Here is a 25198-nt window from a genome sequence, read left to right as displayed (position 1 = left end):
GGTTCAAAGATTTAATAAATACAATGATCAGGTTCCTACTTAGGGACGTATTCAATTAGCGGTGAAAACCACCGGGTTTTTTTTGCCATAGGCGAAAACGGATGTTTTTTGACAAAAAACGCAATATTTTCATAAAAAAAATAGGTGAAAATGCAATTGGAGAAAAATAACTGGAGAAAAGTTTTCTCCATCCCAGATCATACAAAAAAAATTTAAAATCCCTATTTTTGGCTATAAAAATGTGGGATTTCTTTTGGAACCCTTTTGACAGCACCCCTAATGATACTTTAGCAAAAAAAAATCGTAAGTTGCTCACTTTGGCAAAAAATGACCGCTGAAATTTTTGGTCATATTTTACAATTTTTTTTCCTACTAAAGAATCACTAAGGGGGGGCTGCCCAAAATTTTCTGTAAGAAATCCCCACATTATTACCCAAAAATAGGGATTTCGCTAATTTTTTTGCCTGCCCTAGGCCCATTGGCGAAATTGGCTGCAAAATCAGCCATTCAAAGCTGATATCGGCCACGATATTGGCCAATCAGATGGCTGATTTCACCAACGAAGGCAAAAATTGTCAATTTTGCCTGTAATTGAATACCCCCTTAATAAGAAAGAAGGCCCAGTCAGGGGAATAACAATAGCCCCTGCAGAACCTTCGGAGGCTTGGGGATGCAGTGGTTTTGGGCAGTATTTATGCAGATTCCATATGACCTAGCAATCTGCATGGAAACTTCTGAAAATGTCCCTCCAAAAATGTCTGCTTCCCAGGAGGAGACAGATGCTAGAGCACCTGCTTGACCTCTAGCCTCTGTCAGGGAAGCACAGGGCACATAGCATTACCCAGAAGTGCCTAGAATACTGGTGCCACCAGCAGAAGATGCAGAAAGCTGCATCTTATGTCATGAGACCCCTGGCAATGAGCATGGAACCCCTGGCAATGAGCATGAAACCCCTGGCAACAAGCATGGATCCCATAGCATTAAACCCCTGGAAACCAGCATGAGACCCCTGACAATGAGCAGGTAATTTAAAAGTAATTAGAAGCCATACTGTGGGGCATGAAATGTTGTTAGGGGCATAACTGTATGTGGCATATTATACAATGAGCATTTTGGTATGTGGCATATTGTGTATTTGACATTATGATGTGTGGCATAATGCATAATGGGCATCACAGTGTGTGGCATAATGTGTAATGGGCATTATGATGTGTGTTATAATGTGTAATGGGCATTACGGTGTGTGGCATAATGTGTAAGGGACATTACTATAAGGAGGGTGGAAAAATGACAAATAATGTAAACTGTCTATGGGGGGTAGGGGCACATTTTATCTGTATCCACTGGGAGCCAAAGTGCCTATAAACAGCCCGGTTTTCATTTTACCAAAATGCCATTGGGGGGCGCCAGAAATTTTTTTGGCAGGGGGATCAAAAGTCATAGTTACACCACTGGGCACAGTCATGATGATGGTCAATGTAACCCTATGTTTCCTATTTTATAGTATTTGTGGACAACATCTTTGGTTCCTTACTTTACTTTTGACCTTTGTAAAATATATATTATTGGCTGATCATAATAATTGGTATCATATGAAATAAAATATCAGCAGCATTTTTTTATTTAATTAGTTCCACTTTTAATCACTAATACATAGAGATGGGTCCCTATGTGCTGTGCTCCCCTGTGTATGCTGCTTTTTAATTTAAGTTTTACTTGTCTTCTAATCTGTAGCACTGTTCTATATTTACTGGTGATGATATAATAGTAATGTAGAATGAATATAAAGCTCTCAGTATCTCCTATGTTACCTCCTGCCATACACACTCCTGCACCTGTCAGTAATGAGTATGGGAAGAGAGAACAAGCCCTTTAGAATACCCCTGAGTTTCTGTTACACGGTATCTGACATATTAGTGATCCTGTTTCTGTTGCAATCCATGTGTGCAACACTCTGCAGATCTGACACACAGAACACCACACCTGGATGTCACCTTACAGTTAGGTGATGTACAAGGAACCAATATTCTCAGGCAGAAGATACCATTACTGAGGGAATCAACCATCAACCAGGAACATTTCTAGAGAGGCCAGGACAGAATCTTCTCTCCAATGTCTTCTGCATACTGTAAGTACATGAGGATGTAATGTTGCATAAATCTGACGGTGACATCTCAACAATGGGTTGGGTATGAAATACTGGCAGTCAGGATGCTACTGTCAAAATGCCGACAGCGGCATCCTTATGTTTGGTATCGGGACAGGGGTGAGGTAAGTATACTAACCTTCCCCCCTTCTCCCCCTAGCCCTCCCTTCTTGCATCCTAACCCTCCCCACTCCGCACCCTCCCCTCTTAGTTATTAACCCTAATGTCAACTCCAAAGCCTAACCCTAATGCCCCAGTGTACCTTTGATCGGATAGCATCTGTTGAGATTCCAGCATTGGGATTTAGATAGACATCAGGATTTCGATGCCTATCTTTATTCCCGGGTCAGGCTTCCAGAAATCAGGATTTTGATGGCTGGCATCCTGTCCGCTGGCATACTAAGTACATCCCCTCAATAACATAACTGACTATATCAATCTATAATCTTATACTAATAATATTGTTCTGTCTGACTTATACAGATGTGTTTTCGTACACTGAATGCTTTATGCCATATGGTGCAAGATCTCGGTGCCACTGATGAGAAGATGAGAAGCAGAACATATTTCTTTACATTTTGCATCTTTGTCAGAACATATTTCTTTACATTTTGCATCTTTGTCACATTACAGACACAGCACAAAGCAGCTGTCAGAGCCCCAGACACAATAGGCTGTGACTTTAGGAAATTATTACACATGTAGGAATTGGTTTTACACATAGAGAAAGTCACAGATTAAGCACAATGGACCTCGGCATGAGGAAAAGCCGTGGCTGATCACACCGGAGCCCTTGTTACATTTGTACAGATCACAAACAGGCCCTGATTCAGCTTGGATCGCAGTTGCTCGTACGCATGCAGTCAGCCAATTTTTGCATTCTACGCATGCATAAGTATCACTGCGATGCTTACACATGTGCTGGCCGCAAAAATCAGCTGACTGCATGCATAAAAGCAACTGCGATCCAAGCTGAATGTGCTGTAACCAGTCACTGTGATCTGGACTGTGATTGCAGAGGGTAAGCAGACCCATCGCAGACTGATTGACAGGTAGTGCCATTTGTAGGTGGTGACGGGGGGCAGGTTGTTTGGCCTGAACACAGGTATGCCAGTACTGATGGTTTCGCTATTCTGCTAAGTAATACAGATGTGCGCATGGTAAAGTGGACGTCCTTATTTAGTGCTGAGTTTGCATTGCGATCGCAGTGGGGTGCCTTGCTGTCACATTATGATCCTTTGTGAATCTGGCCCACAGATCGCACACAGATGTACACATCTTGCAAACACCAGTGGTCAGTGTACGATAGCAATGCAGACTTGTCACTTCCAGTTGTTTTATTTATGCATATGAGATGGAGAGTTTCAGTTAAAGAGACTCAGCGCAGCCAAGTCACATGGGATCTGGTGCACTGAGAGGGGCTATTTGGAACGACAGCAGCCACAGTTTGTAAGGACACATCTGTAGGACATTATAACTTCTACTATTCCAAACATCTGCAGAACATTATCATATAGGAGATGATAGATGCATATTCATAATTTACATTATCTCTCATATATAGAATATAATTAGTCCTTAACCAATATTTTACTCTCATCTATTCCTTTTAAATCTGCTGATATAGTACAAGGTTTATGTTTATTAAACAATTTCTTAGACTTTTTCAGAAAAATAACAGTTTTATTTTGAAGTGGGAAATGTTAGATGTACAACACATGATGTAAATAAATTGAATAGATAACTAAATTGTATGATAAAAGACTATGGTTAAGTTGTATGATTCCCAGTAATCTCACATGTGTCACTCTCCTATTAGTAGCGCAGTGATTTGTGTCGCTCTCCTATTTAGTAGCGCAGTGATTTGTGTCACTCTCCTATTAGTAGCGCAGTGATTTGTGTCGCTCTCCTATTTAGTAGCGCAGTGATTTGTGTCACTCTCCTATTAGTAGCGCAGTGATTTGTGTCACTCTCCTATTAGTAGCGCAGTGATTTGTGTCATTCTCCTTTTAGTAGCGCAGTGATTTGTGTCACTCTCCTATTTAGTAGTGCAGTGATTTGTGTCGCTCTCCTATTTAGTAGCACAGTGATTTGTGTCGCTCTCCTATTAGTAGCGCAGTGATTTGTGTCACTCTCCTATTAGTAGTGCAGTGATTTGTGTCACTCTCCTATTAGTAGTGCAGTGATTTCTGTCACTCTCCTATTAGTAGTGCAGTGATTTGTGTCGCTCTCCTATTTAGTAGTGCAGTGATTTCTGTCACTCTCATATTAGTAGTGCAGTGATTTCTGTCTCTCTCCTATTAGTAGTGCAGTGATTTGTGTCACTCTCCTATTAGTAGCGCAGTGATTTGTGTCACTCTCCTCTTAGTAGTGCAGTGATTTCTGTCACTCTCCTATTAGTAGTGCAGTGATTTCTGTCACTCTCCTATTAGTAGTGCAGTGATTTCTGTCTCTCTCCTATTAGTAGTGCAGTGATTTGTGTCACTCTCCTATTAGTAGCGCAGTGATTTGTGTCACTCTCCTATTAGTAGTGCAGTGATTTGTGTCACTCTCCTATTAGTAGCGCAGTAATTTGTGTCACTCTCCTATTTAGTAGCGCAGTGATTTCAGTCACTCTCCTATTAGTAGCGCAGTGATTTGTGTCACTCTCCTATTAGTAGCGCAGTGATTTGTGTCACTCTCCTATTAGTAGCGCAGTGATTTGTGTCGCTCTCCTATTAGAAGCGCAGTGATTTGTGTCACTCTCCTATTAGTAGTGCAGTGATTTGTGTCACTCTCCTATTAGTAGTGCAGTGATTTCTGTCACTCTCCTATTAGTAGTGCAGTGATTTCTGTCACTCTCCTATTTAGTAGCGCAGTGATTAGTGTCGCTCTCCTATTAGTAGTGCAGTGATTTCTGTCACTCTCCTATTAGTAGCGCAGTGATTTGTGTCACTCTCCTATTTAGTTGCGCAGTGATTTCTGTCACTCTCCTATTAGTAGTGCAGTGATTTGTGTCACTCTCCTATTAGTAGTGCAGTGATTTGTGTCACTCTCCTATTAGTAGTGCAGTGATTTGTGTCACTCTCCTATTAGTAGCGCAGTGATTTGTGTCACTCTCCTATCAGTAGCGCAGTGATTTGTGTAACTCTCCTATCAGTAATGCAGTGATTTGTGTCACTCTCCTATTAGTAGCGCAGTGATTTGTGTCACTCTCCTATCAGTAGTGCAGTGATTTGTATCGCTCTCCTATTAGTAGCGCAGTGATTTGTGTCACTCTCCTATTAGTAGCGCAGTGATTTGTGTCACTCTCCTATTAGTAGTGCAGTGATTTGTGTCACTCTCCTATTAGTAGTGCAGTGATTTGTGTCACTCTCCTATTAGTAGCGCAGTGATTTGTGTCACTCTCCTATTAGTAGCGCAGTGATTTGTGTCACTCTCCTATTAGTGGCGCAGTGATTTGTGTCACTCTCCTATTTTGTAGTGCAGTGATTTGTGTCACTCTCCTATTAGTAGTGCAGTGATGTGTGTCGCTCTCCTATTAGTAGCGCAGTGATTTGTGTCGCTCTCCTATTAGTAGCGCTGTGATTTGTGTCACTCTCCTATTAGTAGTGCAGTGATGTGTGTCGCTCTCCTATTAGTAGCGCAGTGATTTGTGTCGCTCTCCTATTAGTAGCGCAGTGATTTGTGTCACTCTCCTATTAGTAGCGCAGTGATTTGTGTAACTCTCCTATCAGTAATGCAGTGATTTGTGTCACTCTCCTATTAGTAGCGCAGTGATTTGTGTCACTCTCCTATTAGTAGTGCAGTGATTTGTATCGCTCTCCTATTAGTAGCGCAGTGATTTGTGTCACTCTCCTATTAGTAGCGCAGTGATTTGTGTCACTCTCCTATTAGTAGTGCAATGATTTGTGTCACTCTCCTATTAGTAGTGCAGTGATTTGTGTCACTCTCCTATTAGTAGCGCAGTGATTTGTGTCACTCTCCTATTAGTAGCGCAGTGATTTGTGTCACTCTCCTATTAGTAGTGCAGTGATTTGTGTCACTCTCCTATTAGTAGTGCAGTGATTTGTGTCACTCTCCTATTAGTTGCGCAGTGATTTGTGTCACTCTCCTATTAGTAGCGCAGTGATTTGAGTCACTCTCCTATTAGTGGCGCAGTGATTTGTGTCACTCTCCTATTTAGTAGTGCAGTGATTTGTGTCACTCTCCTATTAGTATTGCAGTGATGTGTGTCGCTCTCCTATTAGTAGCGCAGTGATTTGTGTCACTCTCCTATTAGTAGCACAGTGATTTGTGTCACTCTCCTATTAGTAGTGCAGTGATTTGTATCGCTCTCCTATTAGTAGCGCAGTGATTTGTGTCACTCTCCTATTAGTAGCGCAGTGATTTGTGTCACTCTCCTATTTGTAGTGCAGTGATTTGTGTCAATCTCCTATTAGTAGCGCAGTGATTTGTGTCACTGTCCTATTAGTAGCGCAGTGATTTGTGTCACTCTCCTATTAGTAGCGCAGTGATTTGTGTCACTCTCCTATTAGTAGCGCAGTGATTTGTGTCACTCTCCTATTAGTAACGCAGTGATTTGTGTCACTCTCCTATTAGTGGCGCAGTGATTTGTGTCACTGCCGTTTGGTCTCTGAGATGAAATCTGATCTGCTGCCGGGACACTCAAATGACAAAGAGAAAAAAAAAACAATATATAATGTAGAAACCTTTATTATGCTCCTTGAATGCATGGGTTAATTTTATAATGTTTGGAAATCACTGCAGTACTCATATCTGTATTACACAGCGGCAATCACATTCTCAAAAACAGTGGATTTTCCTATCTAGTGATCATATCTTCTATCATTCAGTTGTGCAGTCACAGGGTGTTTCTCCAAACACATACAGTGACTGGATGTACAATAAAAAATATGAACGGGTGTCTGTAAGGGGAACTTATATCCCTAACAGGCAATACAATTATTTCTTATAAGATTTATAAATTTTTTTTATTATTGTTTGTATTATTATGTTGCTGCCACAAGGGGTCTGCTGCATCTTACAAAGTATACAAATAGAAACAGTATTAACAAATCTGGAAAAAAACACAGCACAAAACATTGCAGAACATAGGATAAAGGGGGTCATTCAGACCCGCTCGTGAGCGGCAGGAAGCTTGCAAGCAGGTCGATGTTCCCCACTGCACATGCGCACGATGGAGGGAGCTCCGTCGTGCGCCTGCACGAGACCCAGCGAGTGACGGGCTCACCATCGCTCCAGGTCTCGCACCAAAGGGGGTGTGCTGTCGATGTTGATTGACAGCACGCCCCCTTTGGTGGGCGTGCCGGGGGCGTGCCTGCCAGATGGAGGCGTTCCCATGGGAATGCCTACCGTCTCAAGCCGGCCCCACTGACATCACTAGTGTCAGTGGGAGTGATTTTGGGTCTAATAGAGCCAAAATCAGTCCAGGGCTTGCGGCGGCAACCCTACTGCAGCATCTCTGTCGCAAGCCCGATGGTCGCGATGGTCAAGACCATCGCGACCATCATATTGGACCCTCGCTATAGCTGTGCGTGGTAACCCACAGCTATGTGAGCGTCCATGAGGACACTCCAAAAAAAGGTAGGAGGGCCCTGATTCAGAGCGAGCACTCTGGTCAGAGCGTTCAGCTCTGAATCAGGCCCAAAGTGTATATAAACATTGCAGAATGAGGGGATACAATGTACAGTATATAAACACTGCAGAACATGGGATACAATGTATATAAACACTGCAGAACATGGGCTACAATGTATATAAACACTGCAGAACATGGGATACAAAGTATTTAAACACTGCAGAACATGGGATATAATGTATATGAACCCTGCAGAATGAGGGGATACAATGTATATAAACACTGCAGAACATGGGATGCAATGTATATAAACACTGAAGAACATGGGATATGATGTATATAAACCCTTCAGAATGAGAGAATACAATGTATATAAACACCGCAGAACATTCAATACAATGTACAGTATATAAACACTGCAGAACATGGGATACAATGTATATAAACATTGCCGATCAATGGATACAGTGAATACAAACATTGCAGAAAATGGGATGCAATGTATATAAACACTGCAGAACATGGGATACAATGTATATAAACATTGCCGATCAATGGATACAGTGAATACAAACATTGCAGAAAATGGGATGCAATGTATATAAACACTGCAGAACATGGGATACAAAGTATATAACCATTGCTGGATCAGCAGTCATAATACCCATAAAAGCAGTGTTAGCAGAGCCCATAGGTTTGGTGCTGCTGATGGCAGTGTGGAGATGATGGTGTACAGTAAGTGAGGGAAGGTAGAGGGCCCTACTTCTCAGAGCTTACAATTTAAAAAAAATATTTAAAAACAAATATATTTCCATCCATATTCCATAAAATAGGTTTAGAGTACAATAGTGATGAACAGATATATTACTGTGCTAGAAATTTGAATATTGACATCATGTTCACATATGGGGGGGTTTTCTATTATCGGAAAAATATAGATGTATAATTATATTTCTTCAGTGATACAAAAGAAATTTTTTCCCAATAATAGAATTCCTTTCCCCATTATCCCAATGGTTCCTGACTCCTATTATACATTGTACTGTAACTGGCTGTGCAGTAATAAGTTATGCAGTGTTGATAAATGACACAGTAGAGGATTGGGGATACTTACTGTCCTGCAAGTTTGCAAAGTCATCGATGATTGTCGGTTTTGGCCGATGGATTTAGAGCTGCAACAGAAGTAAATGTTTATCCTGCCTGGTTTATAATTTATTCCTGTTGCTACCTTAAATGCATCAGGCAAAACCAATGACCATCAGCAGCTTTAACAAACTGGGGGAAAGTAAATCTACCGCTAGGTGTGTAAGAGTTAGATACACTTATTCAAAGCTTTCCATTTTTTACAGTGTTCTAATAATAATAATCCACCTGCTATTAGAGTCCACATTCCCAATGCCCCCTCCTTGAACCCTCCTCCAAACACACATGCTGGGTCCACATACTGTACACAATCCTATTTCTTAAATTTTTGCAAGTGTGCAAACTCCATAGACAAAAAGTGGCAAAAAAGTTTCACCATATCAGAGCAGATGAAAAACACAAACACATGCACACACAAGTATAGACTTAGAATGTAAGCTCCTTAGTCTCAGTATGTGGTGTGAATATATAAACACAATCTCTGATTGGACAGTACTGTGTAATATATTGTTGGTATTAGAGATAAGCAGATCTGGACTCAGAAAAGGACTATTAGGGGATCTGACAGAGATCCAAGTCTGGCTAGGGTTTTCGCGCCAGTCTTGGACCCAAAATGAGCCAAAGTATACTTTTCCCATTGTCAGATCTCACGTGTTTTGGTTCACATATAAAATTCCCTCCCCAAATTTAGAACCCATTTTATGAGTGAGATCTGATGAGTAGGCAGTGTAAGCAGGGCTCTCAGTGAAAGTTAGTCGTACCCCTTTTCCACCAAAATTCCAGGTCTGACCTGGAGTTGGAACAGGGTTCCTATCCGGATCAGACCCGGAATTTAGCTGGCACCGTCTCGGGATAATCCCGAATCGGCGCCGCTCACACCACAGTCGGGTATGCATAGACCAGGCTTTTCCGGCGTGAAAGTGGACGCTTGGAGATTACGTCAGCTCCAAGCACCACTGAAGTTGGACCAATTGGCCGGCATGTGGCTCACTCCAGGTCATCAAGACCCAGAGTGCACCATACACAGAGCAGGGTTTCACAGGCTACGCCCATGTTAAAACCTTCTATTCACCTGGGTTGAGATTGCCTGGAACACTCGACCCGGTGATCCAACCCTCACCCTTTTACACCAAGGAGCTGCATGGGTTAACCCTGCAATAACCCGGGTTTTAGCTCTGGTGTAAAAGGGGTATCAGTTAGCAGCAGCTACTGTATTGCACAGCCAGTGTCCTACCAATCCTATATAGTCAGGAGCACTGACTATGTGGAGGAGGGAGTATTTCATTGTTTGTGTGTAGGTCACAGATCCCTTCAAACCACAGTATATAAGGACATGTCTGTAGGACATAATAACTTCTACTATTCCAAACATCTGCATAATAATATCATACAGGAGATGACAGATGCATATTCATAATTTACATTATCTCTCATATATAAGGGAAATTCAATAAGATGTGAAAAGCTGTGATTTGTGAGAAGTTTTCACAATGCTAATTGCGCAAGTCTATTGCTTACATTTTTGTACGTGTGAAAATTCCAAAGACAAAAAAATGGCAAAAAGATTTTACTATCTCATAGCAGGTGAAAAAATTAGCAAATCCCTATTTTTGGATAAAAATCCGCCTAATGACTAACTAGGCAAAATATTATTTTATTTAACTTAATTTCTCTTAAAAATGACATGTCATTTTTGGGGTGAAAATGTAAAAAGTGTTGGAAAACAGGCTTAAAGTCCTAGATCTGGTACTCTGGGGGGCTGTATGGGTGGGACAGGTGTTTCTAGGATTGCAGGTGGCTTTTTTTAAACTTGTTTGTAAACTGCACTTTTTTGATACAAAAGTTATTCTAGCACCTATTTTAATGTACCCACAATTTAACTACAACAATAATTTTCTCCAAATTTTTTTTACTTTTTATACTTTTTCCACACTTATGCAAATATGCATATAACAGCCATTTGACACAATTTAAGAACCCAAAATACTTTTATTAGGGCTATTATATCACTTCTATATTGATTTCCTATGACAGTTGGCTATTTATTGGGTACAGACTGATTTTCCCAAAATGTGCTATACTTTTCGCTAGTTTTACCAATGCGCAGTTTCCGCATGCATGCGTTTTTGCGTCTTTTGTAATAGTATAGTGCAGAGGTTCTCAATCACAGTACTCCAGGCTCCTCAAACAGTTCAGGTTTTAGAGACATCCATGGCTAAGCACAGGTGATTTAAGTAGTACCAAAGTCAATTTGATATAACTGTCTATGCTTAACCATGGATATCGCTAAAACCTAAACTGTTGGGGAGCCTTGAGGACCGTGTTTGGGATCCTCTGGGATAGGGTGAAAAATATTGTGAAAAGATGCGAGAATATTGCACCAAAACTGGCGAATAGTGCAAAAACTTCTCCGGCATTAAGTTTTCATTTTATCACAGTTAATTAAATCTGGCTCATAGAATAGGATTAGTCCTAAACAATATGATCTATTCCTTTTGGATCTGCAGATATTATACAAGATTTATGTTTATTAATCAATTTCTTAAGCTGCATACACACACAACGATTTTGTTATCAACGATTTTATGACCGATTTTCTGTCAGATTATCTGTCACATTTTTTAAAGTGTAATGAACGATTTTTTTGAACTACAAATGATTTTTGCATATTCCCTTAATGAAGATCATTGATTTCGTCAGTCTGACTGAACTACAAATTACAAACTAAAAACTACAAACGTGAATGCTCATGAACGATAATCGTTCATCGTTTTAACTTAGAAAGTGAATGATTTTTTCAACAATTGAATGATAAACGATATTGTTAATGATAATCGTTCAAAAAATCATTGTCTGTGTACGCATCTTAAGACATTTTCAGAAAAAAAACAGATTTATTTTGAAGTGGAAAATGTTATATGTAAATATATGTAAATATGAAATAATTTAATATATAAACTAAGTTGAATGATAAAAGATTATTATTACATTGTATGGTTTCCTATAGTCTTGCATTTGTCACTCTATTAGTAGCGCAGTAATTTGTGTCGCTGCCTTTTGTTTTCGGAGGTGAAATCTGATCAGGGCACAATCTGTGTGTAATCAGAACATGATCTGCAGCCAGAACGCTCAAAGGAAAAGGAGAAAGCAAACAATATATAATGTAGAAACCTTTATTTAGCTGCTTTACTGCATGGGTTAATTATATACTATCAATATTTAGAAGTCACTGCAGTACATTCCTTTTACAAAGCTGCAATCAAATTCTCAAAAACAGTGGATTTCCCTATATAGTGATCATAACTTCTATCATTCATTTGTGAAGTCACAGGGGTGCTGCACCCAACACATACAGTGACTGAGTGTACAAGAAAAATATGAAAGGGTGTCCTTGAATGTGCACTTATATCCCTTATAGGCAATAAGATTATTTTTTATATTGTTTATAAAATATTTGTATTATTTTTGTATTATTATGTGGCTGCCACAAGGGATCTGCTGCACATTACAAAGTATACAGTATAAACAGAAACAATATTAACAAACTAGTAAAAAAAACACTTTTAGCACAAAACACTGTATATACAATGTATATAAACACTGCAGAACATGGGATACAATGTATATAAACACTGCAGAACATGGGATACAATGTATATAAACACTGCAGAACATTGGATACAAAGTATATAAACATTGCAGAACATTGGATACAAATTAAATAAACATTGCAGAACATGGGATACAATGTATATAAGCATTGCTGGATCAGTAGTAATAATACCCATAAAAGCAGTGATAGTAGAAGACATACGTCTCGTGCTGCTGTTGGCAGTGGGGAGGAGATGATGGTTTAACTAATGGAACTAAAAGCACATTAGAGGAGAGGGCCCTGCTCCTAAGAGCTCACAATCTAAAATCCACTTAAAAAAACAAACCAGTGATGTGTGCTGATGTAAATGGCTAAGGAGGTACTGAATGAACTCTAGGGTTAATGTGGCCATTATACAAAGGTGCAGCAGTTTATAGGGGAGATTTAATAAAGCTTGGAGAGAGATAAGATTGGATATAAAAAGCACCAACCAATCAGCTCCTAACTGTCATTTTTCAAACACAGCCTGTAAAGTGACAGTAAGGAGCTGATTGGCTGGTGCTAGTTATCTCCAATTTTATTCCTCTCTAAGCTTTATTAAATCTCCCCTATAGTGCTAGAAATTTGGTGAGTTTTGATCAGGGAGGTGCGGACAAGGTAGACTGGGGAAGTAGTGCCTCACCTGCCCTACACTTTACACTCAAGAGTTTAAAGAAGATATTTCTAATATTTTCTTAATTTTTTTCTTATAATTTTTATAGTTAAAACTTTGTAGTATACCTAAGTATGACAGGAAAGGTTCTGCCTCCCCTGACTGCACATCATTGAAACAAACATATTTCCATTCAGTTTCTGTAAAATATGTTTAGAGTACAATAGTGATGAGCAGACAGATTACTGTGCTAGAGATTTTGAAATTGAGCTTCATGTTCACATATGGGGGAGTTTTCTATTATTGGAGAAATATAGATATATAATTATATTTAGTTTGTGATACAAAAGAGGTTTATTTCCTAATATGAGAATTCCTTTCCCATTATCACAATGGTTCCTGACTCCTGTCATAGGTTGTACTGTAACTGGCTGTGCAGTAATAAGCTTTGCAATGTTGTGAAATGATGCAGTAGGGGATGGGAGATATTTACTGTCCTGCAGTTTGGCAAAGTCACCAATGATTGTTGATTTTTACCGGGAACAGAAATAGATGCTTTTCCAGGGTGGTTGATTATTTATTTCTGTTGCTGCTTTAAATCCATGTGTCAAAAATATTAAATACACCACAAAATATGCCTTATCTTTCAGACTTTAACAAAATCCCAGTTCACAGTATCAGATTGTTCTGTCCAAAAACTTTTAAAATAGACCTTGGATTGATTGGGAGTGTAAATACTGTATGTTTGCTTCAATTGTTAGCTTGGACAATTGGAATTTTTTGTTGATCAAATAGACCCTGTACTGTAATTGTATCTGGTCTGCAGAAAACAACAAGAGGGCAGATAACATACAAAATGCTAAGGATATGCAGATCTTTAATTGTAGCTCCTGACTGCATTTTGTATTAGCACACCCTGTTCATGCCATTATCTTTACATTTTACTATAAGTTGTATTCAATATGTATATATAGTACAGATCAGACATTTATATTAGAATTAATAGTGACATGTCCAATGTATTATATATGTCCTGGCTTTCATGGCTCACACAATACAAACCTGCCTCCTACTCAATAATTTACACATAGTAGTCACACATACAAGCAATGGTTTACACCAAAGTACAAATGTATTAAAGAGAAGAAAACCAGCTATACATATAGTACAGGGACAGGACCACATATTAACATCGTGTTTGGGGTCATAATGTACAGAATTGTGTTAGCAGTAAGCCGGTGGTTGCGAATAGATTGTTGCACATGGCAACAAGCAGATATTAGCAATGCCAGATTTATGTTTAATATAGCATATAACAATGGTTGATTTAAACTCGCTTTTTTGGTGGGAACCCAGAGGTGAACATCTGCAACAGCATCCTGAGCCTAGGCATCGCCCACTGTTTGAACTAACCAATGACCCACATTGAACTGGAAACATCCCGCTCCTGGACCAATGGAAGAAGACAAAGCCTGCTATTATACACATCCATAATTTAACTGTATAATTATTATACTGTGATATATATATTGCACTGTAATTCACATTGTGTTTTGATATGAAGATAGTGACTATTGCGCATACTGGTGGTGTTACAAAAAGGGAAGGCATTGCGTATGCATCACCCATTGCATACACTATGCATCCACATTTGCATTTTGCCATACGCAAGGTGCATTCACTTGGCGTCGACACCTGTAGAGAGATTTAAATAGGATTTCACAGCTGGGGGCTCTGTACAGTCCATCTCATACTCACACTCACGGACTAACAGGACTACTCAGATGTTGGTCTAACAACCAAGAGTGGAGACATGTCTCTACAAGGTAAAACAATTTTTATTTTAAAACTATCTAATGTTGTTTAACCAAGTCTGTCTTGTAAAGTCTCAGCGGTGCTGGTGTGAACCAAGGGGCAACAAAGAAAAGCTATTTTGTTTGGTCTGTTGGCGTGAAATTATGCACAGCGAACTTGCGCACACTATATAAATGATGTACTTGTACTGTTGCCATAAGTTATAGCACTCATTTTAAGTCTGAATCAAATTGGATAAGTTTATTTGTTTGAAATTATAAAACTGTGTGAGCGTATAAGCACATAATACTTGCTTAGGCCTGAGATAACGAAAGCTTTGTTCACACCTAAACGTTTAGGTAGCATGCAGCGGAAGTTGTCCGCCTGGGTAACTTCCGGTGCTTGTGGGGAATGTGGAAGCATATAAATGTACCAATCATTAACAGCAATAAGAATACACTTTACATTTTATTGCCAGATTTGATTGCTAACGTATGATAGTTGTGTATACAGGCACTGCCGACACAATAAACCTGCACTGAAGACAGCACTTGCACTTCCGAAATCTCCGGTACCAGTCACTGTGGACACTGCCAGCAATGCAGCACTGCCATTCCATGTACTGAAGACACCATCAGCAACCCCTGCACTGCCAACACAGCCAGCATTTGTCACAAGGGGGTTGTGGTGCTCACCTGTCTGCTGGAAACAGGAAATTCGTGCAACCCCAGACTGAGCTGGTCCATGAGAAGTCCCTAAGTGTCCTCAGTGAAGGTATCGATACCTCGTAAAAACCTCTGTATGATCCTGCCTATACCTTCTACACCTTTATACGATCCTGCTTATACCTTCTAAAATTGTTGCTATTAGAGTAATGAGTCGCACAGTTAATAAATGCCTTCAGACTTTGAATGTGTTTCCAATGCACAAAAGGTTATTATTCAACATAAAAACAGATGGTTACACACTGTGATCTAAAGACAATTAGTGCAAATGTATTATACGGACCCAAGGTACAGTTGTTACATATGCACAAGCTCTGGGACAAGATACCAGCATCAGCAAGAAACCTCCGTCAACAGCATCAGCAAGAAGAATCCTGATTGGGGTCAGAGAGCGCACATATATACTCTTACAGGGATAGGCAATACAATAGGCAAGTTTGGCATGATTCCTTTTTTTTCTCTGTCACAATGCTTCTGTTACAGGACAGTTAACAGGTCAATTCAAATGGACACAGGTCAGCGTCTGACTGCCTTTTGTCTCATTTTTCCCACTGCATGCATATCTAAGCTGCTAACATTACATAGTACATTTTAGTGTTTTAACACTCTATAGTCCATAAGTAGCAGATGCATGTTGTGATCTTCTCACTGATAACACCGGGAATCTGTTGAGACAGAGTAGATCAGTACAACACCAAACAAGGTCTGCTTATCATGTACTAAACCTTAGATATCAAATAATCTTTATTTCACACCATTAGTAATAAATGAATAAACCTTGAATATTACACTTTGAAGTTATGGAACCTTTTATGTAAGTGTGCAGTGTGAAAGTATTGGGGGTTTGGGAATAGACGCTATTTAGAGTTCACCATGGTACGTGTTTTGCAGGGTTGATCCCTTTGTATGTTTTAGTGACTGTCTGTATTTATATAGTGAGGACTTTTGGTTGCTGACGGTGTCCTCTGTATGTGGATTGGCCATGCTGCAGTGCTGGCAGTGTCCTCAGTGAAGGGTACCGGTGATGTCAGCAGAGCAGAGGTGCCTATGGTGTCCTCAGTGCAGGTTTGCTGACTGTGTTGGCAGTGCAGGGGTGTTCTCAATGCAGGGTTCCGGTGGTGTTGGCAGACCAGGGGAGCCAGCGGGGGTCCTCAGTGCATGTTTGCTGACAGTGTCTGCAGTGCAGGGGTGCTGGTGGTGTCCTCAGTGTGGGAGTGCCGGCAGTGTCGGCAGTGTGGGGCTCGCTGATGGTGCCCTCAGTATGTGGGCCAGCAGAGCAGGGGTGCCAGCAGTGTCGGCAGCGGTGGTGTCAGCAGCAGGGATGCTGCCAGTGGGGTGCCGGCGGTATCAGCAGCGGGGGTGCAGGCGGTGTCATGCAGTGGGGGATGGCAAGTGCCATCTTCCTTTGCTTCTTGTGTGCATATTAAATGGGCTTATATGGATTTGTGGCTAAATGCATTTGGTGCATTTGGTGCTAGTAGCAGCTGAAACACTGTACTAGCACCGAAAAACTGTCACTAGGAAACTGTCATTAGTTCCTGAAAAGACAGATTCTATACTTCCCATCCACCATTATTGTGGCATAGTGGTAAAGTCACTGCACATCACACTTGGCAGTTAGGGTTTGAATCCCAGTGTAAACATTTTTTTTCTCCAAAAATAAATTTATATAATTCAATAATATAATATCAATATTATTATTGTAATAACAATAAAACTTTTTAGAATAATATCATGTTTCATTTAGAGGGTGTGAACACGACATGTGTGTATTGATTTCTTAGTGTAGAAAATTCCCCTTGAAAATATGGTTTCATATTTCATATACTGAGACATAAATTCACATTTTAGATAAACACAGAAAATAATGCTTTTAAATATGGCTCCTTATTTCATATACAGTACTGTTTCTAGATATACATTATTGTTCAAAAACTGGCCATCAGTAATTTACAGTGTGTTAATTTCCTTTTTTAGAATAACCATGCCCATTGTTTGCCTCAACACAAAGGGAGAGGGAGGAGGAATTAATTTGTAATGGCTGCACATTTTACACAGAAAACAAATCAAGTTTTCATTAGCCCACCCCTGTGTTTTGTTACTACTCATTAATGTTGCCCTTTGTGTCTAGAGACACTTTAGTACTTTCTGTCCCGACATTTCTCCCAAAACTGTACTCATTTTCCATGGTTACATTGTACATTCATAGACCAGTAATGTAGCTGGAAGCACAATGGTTTGTTTTCCACTTAGTTATTACAGTAAAGTATACACAGTATGTCAGTTGAGATATATATATATATATATATATATATATATATATAGCACTAATCCACGGCTCTCACCATTCCAAGTTTTTGGGTGCAACATGGTATGTGACCACATTGTTTAAATAGAAATCACAGGGGCTCTGCACTCACCATAATAACTAATAATAATAATAATAATAATAATAATAATACTAATAATAATAACATAATAAACAGTGGGGTTTTGGTTCATGAATTGATCAATGCATTTAAGCTTGCAGCCCATCGTCACAGGACCCCACTTTACTGCAAGTCCCTACTCTATTGCTCAGAATTATAACATGGACATAGCCATCACATTAGTGTTAAACTCAGGGTATGCTATCAAGGTTTAAAGCTCACAGCAACTTTGTTTTAAATGTGAGACAGTTACCAAGCACACCTGCTGCAAAGCACCTATGAAAACAGCTGACACAAGTTAGATAACTAGTTAAAAGGGGTGCATGAGAAAATGTGATCACAAAAATGATTAATTATAAAAATTAATCATAATAAACAAAAAGCACTAATCCACGGCACTCACCATTCCTAGTTTTGGGGTTCAACATGGTATGTGACCACATTGTTAAAATAGAAATATTATTATTATTAGTTATTATGGTGAGTGCAGAGCCACTGTGATTTCTATTTAAACAATCTCTTCATCAATTTGGCATGTTAGGAGTGCTTCTTGTAGCACAGTGTCCGCTTTGTTCTTGACCTCTTTCATAGGGTTATAACTAATCTTGGTATACGTATTCACATCTGTAAGTTGACTTAGGATTTCCTGGTTGTAGTCTCTCCAGTTTGTACTACAACTGCTCCCCCTTTGTCCACCGGTCTTATAACCAGATTCTCATTAGTACATAGATTGTTAAGTGCTATCTTCTCGTTAGGAGGTAGAATATTGTAGTATCGCAAATTATCTCTATTGTTGGTTTCTTGGTTAATAAGACGTAGGTAGGTTTTTATGCTGGGGTTAGTAGAGATTGGGTCGAACTTGGATGGACTTCTAAATGGACTATGTTGGTGTTGTGGGCTGGTGTCTCCAAAGTGTTATGCAGGTATATGATGTATACATATCAAGATTCACCCAAGATTATCATATGTGTGTGGTTTATGAATAGACATATATTCTATGGTTATATCTGCCTGCACAGACAGCCCTCGTGCTAGGTCATTTTCATTATTCCATTACATGGCTGAACACTGCTCTCATGATCCATTTATAAACACAGAGACTATGGCATTTATACACATGTATGATTGAAGGGCCTGTTACACTTTGCATGCTGACATTGTTTATATGTACTCCTATGCAGTTACTATGATGTCTAGAAACCCAATGCCTTGACAAAGGTCCATGTTGGACTGAAACGTTGGCTGGCAAATTACATTGGTATATTATTAAAAGCTGATTAATGGTGCTGAAAATCTGGAGAGTGCTTTTTTTCTTTTTATTAAGAAATACAATTGATGTTTATGGAAATTTCTCCACAAGTTTCCTTAAAAGGCACCCCAGTACTATGAACCCATTTATATTGAGAGTGCCGAACCTTTTAAATATATATATATATATATGTATACATAGAGAGAGAGAGAGAGAGAGAGAGAGAGAAAGAGAGAGAGATGTGCGCCCACCCTCATGTTTTGGTTTTGGATCTCCCCTGGTTTTGGATCTGAATCTGGTTTTGGATTTTTTTCCTTGGTGTTTTGCGTTTTGGTTTTCGATCTGGATATTTTCTTAAAATATCATAAAAAACTGTTAAAAATAACAAAGTGGGCTTGTTGTTGATCCTACAGTATTATTAACCTCAATAACATTTATTTACAGTCATTTCCAATCAATTTTGACCACCTCACAATATTATTTTTTTCATCTAGTTAAGGCCAAAAGGTTGCATCCAGCTAGCTGGCTGACTAAGCTGAGTGACATAGTGGCCGGCACTAACATGTGGCAGTTCAGCTTCCAATTTCCAACATGGATACAGTGTGTTATACAGTGTGGGTTGGATACACCAATAGTGCACATACTGTGACAGCAGTGTTGGTATAGCAGGGTTGCTGACGGTGTCCTCAGTACATTGAATGGCAGTGCATTGGTGTTGGCAGTGTCCTCAGTGAAGGGTACTGGTGATGTCAGCAGTGCCAGTGGTGTCTTTAGTGCAAGTTTGCTGGCTGTGTCAGCATTGCAGGGATTGCTGACAGTGTCCTCAGCATGTGGATTGGCCGTGCTGTGGTGCTGGCAGTGTCCTCAGTGAAGGGTAACAGCGATGTTGGCAGTGCAGAGGTGCCAGCAGTGTCCTCAGTGCAGGTTTGCTGACTGTGTTGGCAGTGCAGGAGTGTTATCAATGCAGAGTGCCGGCGATGTCAGCAGAGCTGGGGTGCCAGTAGTATCCTCAGTGTAGATTTGCTGACTGTGTTGGCAGTGCAGGGGTGTTATCAATGCAGAGTGCCGGCGATGTCAGCAGAGCTGGGGTGCCAGTAGTATCCTCAGTGTAGATTTGCTGGCTGTGTTGGCAGTGCGGGGGTTGCTGGTGGTGTCCTCAGTACATGGAATGGCAGTGCTGTGATGCTGGCAGTGTCCTCATTGAAGGGTACCGGCAATGTCGGCAGCACCAGTGGTGTCTTCAGTGCAGGTTTGCTGGCTGTGTCAGCAGTGCGGGGGTTGCTGATCATGTCCTCAGTACATGGAATGGCAGCTCTGTGGTGTTGGCAGTGTCCTCAGTGAAGGCAGTGTTGGCAGTGGGGGGGTGCCAGTGGTGTCTTTAGTGCAGGTTTACTGGCTGTGTCAGAAGTGCGGGGGTTGCTAATGGTGTCCTCTTCATTTTATCACCATCATCGGTGTCCCATTCATTTTAAATTACTACACTATGGGCCTCATTTATTAATGAGTTTTATCACCAAAACGAGTGATACATTTCACTGTGTATGATAAATGGTGCTCCAGCCAATCAGGTCCCAACTGTCAACTGTTAGAAAAGTCACAGTTGGGAGCTGATTGGCTTGAGCAACATTTTTTATGCACAGTAACATTTATCACTCGTTTTGGTGATAAAACTTGTTAATAAATGGGAGCCTTTGATTGTCATCATTTTGAGGTAAATAAAAGGACACAAAGGGCCTGGATGGAATTGCAGAACTGCACATAAGTGCACAGGAGCGGCTGTGCAATTCTGGCCATTTAAAATGCAAATGCAGAAGGAGGTGTTGCACACCTCCTTGCTGCATTTGCATGATCTCAGCTCTGCGACTGAGGCCATGAGAAAAGTGTTTCAATACACAAAGGGCAACATTAATGAGTAGTAACAAAAGACAGGGGGAGGGCTAATGAAAATGTGATTTGTTGTCTGTCTGTGGAAAATGTGCAGCCTTTCCTTTACAAAATGAATTCCTATGCTATAACACCTACAGGCAAATACTGAAGTCTTTTACCTCTTACATAGTGAAAATGAACTGAAACTGACAGCTTCTGTTCTAGATCCAGCTAGAAATATAGCAACAATTTTTTCAGCATATGAAATATGGAGCTTTATTTCCAAGTGCTATTTTCTATCCTGTATGACCTTTTACTGTATATGTAGCCAAAGCATGCAGGGAATTTTGTAAGCTTGTCTGATACTGCAATGGGAGGCAGCTTACTGTATAGGATCTTCCTCTCCAGCTTTCTACTTAGGCAGCCGCAGTATACTTTTCTAAAAATGCCACCTGCTCTCTGAAAAGTGGTACTACACTATATTTTAGCCTCCTTACACATGTCCCAACATGTATATATTGGCGGGGCTGGTTATCTGATGCCATGAATGGCAAGCCATGGCTCAATTTTCAGAAAGGTGTATGTGGACACATCTGTAGGTACACACATAGATATGACAAAGTAATGGTTGGCAAAGTATCACTAGGGTACTGTGCAAATATTATACATTTGGAGATGTGTACCAGTCATATGGGGTAGATGGGGGACAGGATTCTTTGTCAGAATAATGTGTTCAAAGATAATGATGCATTCTGTTCCTTATGTTCTCCCAGATGATGTGTATTTCATATGTGGAAGAAAAGCGTACAAGTGGCTCTCTGCGAACTCTGAAGGTTTATGCTATCTTGGAAGGATACTACCAGAAATCATGAACCTTACACATGATAAAATTATAGACATACACTACAACTCTCCCCCTCCTTATGCCCATACTCATTATGAACACATTTGTAAGAGAAACCTCATAGACAGGGAAGCACCCTTAGCCTCAAATTTGATACAGGAATCCACCGGGATATAATTCCTCATCACCTTAGATATCAACCGTACAGCCAGAGGAGTTATAAATTATAGATACATCCAAGCATTGGCAAATTTGATTGATAATATCACTGAGATGTATAATGACACCTTCAGGTTTACTGGTAGGGAGTTGCAATCCTACCAGAAAGAGCTTGTGCAACACAGGATGGTTTTGAACTATGTCACAGCTGTAACGGGTGGATACTGTGTAACCTTAGCAACTCAGTATGGATTATGCACTTACATCACCAATAGTACGGATGATGTGAAGGAGGTGATTGAGCAGAAAATGGATGAAATACTGCAGCTGAAGTGGGAATTTAGGAGGAAGCACTTTAGTGGCCATGGGCAAGGAATTAACTTGATGGGTCACCTGGTTGAACCCACTCAAGTGATTCTCTGGGTTAGGAGAGTGAGCACAAGAAATGGTGGTGAATGTAGGGAAACTTCTACTCTGTATACTGGGTATCATCACAATTATCGGCCTGATATTCAAATGTGTTCCAATTATGACCCAGCAAAAGTGGGCACCAGAAATATAAATTTAATGAGTCTGAAGAGGGGCAGTGTTGAAAATGGAAAATGAGGCAGATTTGGTGTATGATCCAACAATTGAAATGATCAGATAGTAATAGGAATGTACAGTATATATATATATATATATATATATATCGTCCAGGTCAGACATCATAGGATATCTAGCTATACATTTTCCCAGCTTTCTTTATAGGTTAGATAAGACCCCACATCCTACCAGTGGTTATTGCATACCGGCCGAGCACATATAAATGTTGACTTACCCTTACCCCTGTCATCCCCGACACAAATTGAATAGTCGATGTCTGGCTTGCAATATACCTAAGTTATCAATTAGTGTTTGTATGTATTTAAAAAATGTTTTGGGTGTGATAGTTTATGGAGACTATCAAAGGAATATGACTTATATTTCAGACTTTAACAAAATTCCAGTTTTCATTTCAAATTGGCCTAAAACACAATATCAGATAGTTCTGTCTAAAAACTATTAAATAGACCTTGGATTGATTGGGAGTGTAAATACCATATGTATGCTTCAATTGTTAGCTTGGACAATTGAAATTGGTTGGTGATCAAATAGACCCTGTAGGGTAATTGTCTCTGATCTGCAGAAAACAACAAGAAGGTCAGATAACATAAAAAATGCTAAGGATATGCAGATCTTTAATTGTAGCTCCTGACTGCATTTTGTATTAGCACACCCTGTGCATGCCATTATCTGTACATTTAACTATAAGTTGTATTCAATATGTATATATATGACAGATCAGACATTTATATTAGAATTAATAGTGACATGTCCAATGTATTTTATATGTCCTGGCTTTCGTGGCTCACACAATTCAAACCTGCCTCCTACTCAATAATTTACACATAGTACTCACACATACAACCAACTGTTTACACCAAATCAAAAATGTATTAAAGAGAAGAAAACCAGCTATACATATAGTACAGGGATAGAACCATATATTAACATCGTGTTTGGGGTCATAATGTACAGAATTGTGTTAGCAGTAAGCTGGTGGTTGCAAATAGATTGTCGCACATTGCGGCAAGCAAATATTAGCAATGCGGGATTTATATTTAATATAGCATATAACAATGGTTGATTTGAACTAGCTTTTCGGCGGGAATGCAGAGGTGAACATCTGCAACAGCATCCTGAGCCTAAGCATCGCTCACTGTTTGAACCAACCAATGACCCACAGTGAACTGGAAATCTCTTGCCCCTGGACCAATGGGAGAAGGACACAGCCTGCTATTATATACACCCATAGTTTAACTGTATAAATTAGGCTACCCTGGTCCAGAGAGTAGTAGCTGTATTCTACCAGTCATCTGGTGATGACTGTACTCTGGCTCCAGGGAGCGCATGCGAACGAATGTATACTGGTTTGTAACTCTGACCTTTTTATTGAATTGTTTTATACCACTGTATAACTTTGATAATAATGTTATATCCTTTTAATACAATATTTACCTTTGTACGTTGGACCACAGAAACTGGTGTGTGTGTGTTCACTTATGTTCACCTAAGATTATTATGCTGTGATATATATATTGCACTGAAATTCACATTGTGTTTTGATACAAAGATAGCATCTATTAAGCATACTGGTGGTGTTACGATAAAGGAAGGTATTGCATGTGCATCCACATTTGCGTATCGCCATACTCAAGGGGCGTCCACTTGGTGTCAACAGCCGTAGAGAGATTTATATAGGATTTCACACCTAATCTGTGGCTTTATCAAATTTTGGGACAGTAAATCTACCTGTAGGTGTGTATAATATAAATACACTGATTAAAGCATTCTGGGGGAGATGTATTATAGCGGCATGTTATGCCGCTATATCGCTTCCTGCTCCACTTCTTTACCGAGGTGAAGCAGGAAGCACTAACGATGAGATGTATGAACATCTCATCAACTGGAGCAGGGGACCTTTAACTCCCCCTCTGGCGATCCTTGCCTGACTACACAGCACATCAACCTAGTGCTGATACACCATGTCTCAGTCCTGGTCAGCTCCACTGATCATGCGCAGGATCTTGCAAATATCGTGAGAGCCTGGATGCAGACCTGGAACTGGCAGCCACCGCAGCAGGGACAGCACTGTCCTTGCTGTGGGGATAGGGCATCGCCAGGCTGTAGCTTTCGATATAGACAGCTGCAGTAGGTGGAATGGTCAGGTGAACTGACTGTACATTGCCCAGGCTATCGGCACTGCTAAGGCTTCAGCACTTCATACAACTCCTGTTGTTTTATATAACAACATATAATATCTAATAATATCTAATAATATGTATCAAACAAACCAGAAAACAGAATCACCACTACAAAGGAAGATAATGTAATTCAATTTGTGGGAGATTTCTATACAGAGTGGTGGGAGATTCAAAATATTATCCAGATACACTAGCCGGTTCTTACATTAGACCAAGATCTTGAAAAACACCT

At 40.0% G+C, this 25198-nt stretch overlaps 1 protein-coding gene across 1 annotated transcript in view; it reads left to right on the top strand.

Annotated features, from left to right (window-relative positions):
- LOC148481191 (vomeronasal type-2 receptor 26-like) overlaps nt 1-25198 on the top strand; it is a 191242-nt gene that overhangs the window by 672 nt on the left and 165372 nt on the right. The gene's annotated exons all lie outside the window — the stretch shown is intronic.

This window comes from Taudactylus pleione, unplaced genomic scaffold (assembly GCF_031769625.1).
Source record: "Taudactylus pleione unplaced genomic scaffold, aTauple2 ptg000592l, whole genome shotgun sequence".
In the NCBI taxonomy this organism is placed as follows: Eukaryota; Metazoa; Chordata; class Amphibia; order Anura; family Myobatrachidae; genus Taudactylus; species Taudactylus pleione.
This window is presented reverse-complemented; position numbering and strand designations above follow the sequence as displayed.